General features: G+C 39.4%; 1 long non-coding RNA gene across 1 annotated transcript; it reads left to right on the top strand.

The window, feature by feature from the left end:
* The first annotated feature begins 554 nt into the window (after nucleotides 1–554).
* LOC149917742 (uncharacterized) lies at nucleotides 555–2,819 on the top strand. Its single transcript, XR_016467235.1, has 4 exons — nucleotides 555–739; nucleotides 1,572–1,775; nucleotides 2,033–2,174; nucleotides 2,747–2,819. It is a non-coding gene; the product is annotated as an uncharacterized LOC149917742 (long non-coding RNA).
* The last annotated feature ends 676 nt before the right edge of the window (nucleotides 2,820–3,495 follow it).

Raw genomic sequence — 3,495 nt, forward strand, 5'->3', positions numbered from 1 at the left:
GGTGTACTGAGACCTTTCTCTCACCAGTATCCCTCCTCTTCTAAAGTTTTACTATCTATTTGAGTGTTCCCTGCGATGTTTGCCAAAAATATGTTTTACATTTGCCACTGTAATGATATAGCAGGTGGGATTTGAAGTAGAGCCCTTTTATACTGTGCAAAGAAAACTCCTTTCTCCTGCAGGCTGCAGGATGTCTATCTATGGACACCAGCCCCATCATTTCTTTTATAGACACATTCATCCCTCCCAAGTTTTAATCTCCTCTCATCAGAAATTCAACCTCGCATTTTGTAAACTCGATGCTTTTTACTGCATATTATTTGATGATCTTATTTAACGTTGTAATTAGGTCACATCCTACACATCTCACACTTCAGTTCTCCTTCCAGATAGGAATACCCATTTCCTATAATTCAGGTGACATTTCCTAACGAAGTGATGTGAATATTCTCTACACCTATAAGTCCTGTATTCACTGCCAGGGAAGTATAAAGCGCCTGTAATGTAAATGAGAATTCGCACTAACATTTTCATGTTTTTGTTTCAGCCTCAGATAAAAAATATATCTGGCAAGAAGAGAGGAGAAGCTTTCCGCTTTCTGTTTTCGTAAGATTTTATTCACTGTGTAGTTATTCAAACTAGAAATGTGCTGAAGAAAGGGAGAGGTTTGTAAATGCATCTTCCAGATGCTAGAGGGCGTAGAAGACACAGAAAGTCTCCGGAGTAGCCGTTGAAAAAGGTACGAGTGAGACATTTAGAGCAACTTTCTGTTCTTGTAAAAGGATGTTTACTGATGTTCACACTGCTTCTGCTCTCTTTCTGAAGAGAACTGACCAAAAAGCAGAAGAAGCTTTCTGGATTTTTATTAGTTTTGCAGATAATTTATAAAAAATCAATAATTTATGGGGCTATTTGTCTAAGTGAGGATATTAATATGTGTTCCCAATTTTTACTCCAGAGCAGTTTAGTAATGAGGGTATGTTCCAAAGGAGGTCCTATCATTAACCATCAAAACACAGAGCTACTACTAACATTCAATGAAAAAGGTGAAAGGTAAATTCCCAGGCATCGTGGTTTTTTCAATGAAGAGAAGAACCATAGGCTTCAGATTTGTCTGTCTGGTTTGGTCAAAATATTCAGTAACTTTTCTTCATCTCTAGCAGAATTTCTGTGCTAGGAAAATCCTGCATGTTGCAGTCTACAAGCCGACTAGTAGAAAACCTGTGTGAGGGGGATTTTTGTAGATGCAGTACAGTACAGACCAAGATTTTCTCTGTTAGCATTTTGACAGTAAAGTTCACAGGGTTTACCCTAACTGTGTCAGAGGAACAGGGCCACCACAGTTGCTCCTTGGAAAACCTCTCCAAATAGCAGAGTGTTTTGTAATACAGCAAGAGACCTGAGCTTTCCCAGGCCCATAAAGGAGAAAAGATGTACATATGGATAAGTTTATGTTGGGTTTCTCAAGTCATTTGGTGCCCCTCAAAACAAATGTACTGTCAGTTCATAGGACTCCAGTATTAAAGGGAAAGACCCCCCTCAGCCACTGTGGACTCCTTCTTTTTCCCCAGATTTTATGCTTGAGGCCAGATGCAGATGCTGAATGACAGAAAGATATTCTAGTAAACAAAACAGGACAGGTGGAGTAATGAAACTGCTGAATTATTCATTGGGTCCTGAATGATGCAGAGAGAATTATTGCAGTGAACAAACACCCCTGAAGAGAGTAGCAGCACAAGGAACAGCCCTGCAGTACAACTGACCTGTTTTCCCAGGTAGGCATCTGCAGAACGAGTACCTTGTATAAATGAACTGGAACAGCCATGCTTGGTATCAGTCCATTACTTGTCTGGAAATGATCAACCTAATTCCAAAACCAGTTTACTTTGTGCTACAGCGCCACAGACATCAAACTAAAAGCACATTCAAGTGCTTTGCTAAAAAGCAATGGACTTCTATGCATATTTATAGAGAAGCACAGCTTCAGGATTGCTGGCTCAAACCTGATGATGCCTTCTAATAAATGTCACAGGTAAAGAAAGGAACAAAAAATACGTCAACACTGAGCTGATTCCAAGAACCAGTGCATACCAATACGTAATTTTGACTTCTGAAGCATTTTCCCAGCTTGCCTTTAGAAGTTGAGAAACTGTACAACCTCATCACAATGGTAGGTAGGTATCTCGAGGTACAGTACTCCAACTGCTGTTAAGGTTTTTAATAATGATCAGTTGTGTACTGATGTACAAGGTAGGGAAGTTAAAGGAGGGTGCCCAGCACAGGCAGAGCAGCTGGGGTAGACAAGGTCATGATGGTTAGACCAGCCATATCAATAAAAGTAAACTCACCTTGGAAGCAGTGGTGGGAGAGCCATGCTCTCATTCCAGGTTTGTTTTGGGCCTGGATGTAGTGGTGATGAGTGTTGTAAAGAGAAAACAGTGAGAACAGGACAGGGTTTGAGAAATAGGCAGTACAGTGATGGACAAGGAGTCATAAAAGGATGTTCCTTGAGTGCCACTTGTACTGGGCATTCAATAGAATGACAATAGAAGTATGTAAGTCAGGCTAGCATTTGAATTGAGCAATAACAAGACAGGGAAAAGCTTGAGTGTTCCAGCTTCCCTGCACATGACTTTGTATCTTAAGTGATGGGTTGTTGTTGTTGTTGTTTTACATTGTATTAATATTAAACACAAGTATATAGTAACATCCAGATTAATTCAACCTGGCTGAAATCCCATTCCAGATGCCTGGCTTCCTTCTGATGGTGGTTACTTCTGAGAGCTGTCATACTACATGAAATTCCCTGAGAACAAGGTACAGATGTCACTACCATAAAATGCCACAAAAAGTTAGATTTATTAAGCTTTCATGCTTTTTAAAATATTATTTACAAAATATTGTGATTTTTTTAACATATTTTTAAATGGAAAGAAAACTTAATAGGAAGCCTTGTGAGCCTGTCTGAAAATTTAACAAAACAATCTGATACTTTGGCATAGGAAGCTAAAAGGCTATTTGCTTTGCAACTGAATACCAAGCATATGGTCATCAGAGAAAGTGACTCTTTGCTTTAAGGCATTTTTCTTCCTGGTAGTCATTTCCAGAAAGACTGATAGATGGTTAGTCCTAAAAATGCAGGCTTTAATTTGGTACACTAGTATTAACTTCATATGGTAGGAGACTGCTGTCTTTGCATTTTCTGCAGCAGATGTGCACACCACTTTTGATGTCTCCTTTTGATGAGACTATTGCTAGGCAGAGCTATGGGAAATTTCTACTGTTGTTTCCTTGAAATTTTTGTGTTTGTGGATTGCCACCACCACAGAACTCCTCCTTGACTGCAGATATCTGCAGTACCTCGGTTTGGCACTTTATTCTCTGAGTTTGACTTTTAAGAGATCATTTCTAGGGAGCTTCACTGAAGGCAGTAATAGAAAACCATTTATTCTTGACAGTTATGTACTCATGACTTCTTCTGCACAACAGGCTTGC

The sequence above is a fragment of the Phasianus colchicus genome, chromosome 5 (genome assembly GCF_987193195.1).
Source record: "Phasianus colchicus chromosome 5, bPhaCol1.hap1.1, whole genome shotgun sequence".
Lineage (NCBI taxonomy): Eukaryota > Metazoa > Chordata > Aves > Galliformes > Phasianidae > Phasianus > Phasianus colchicus.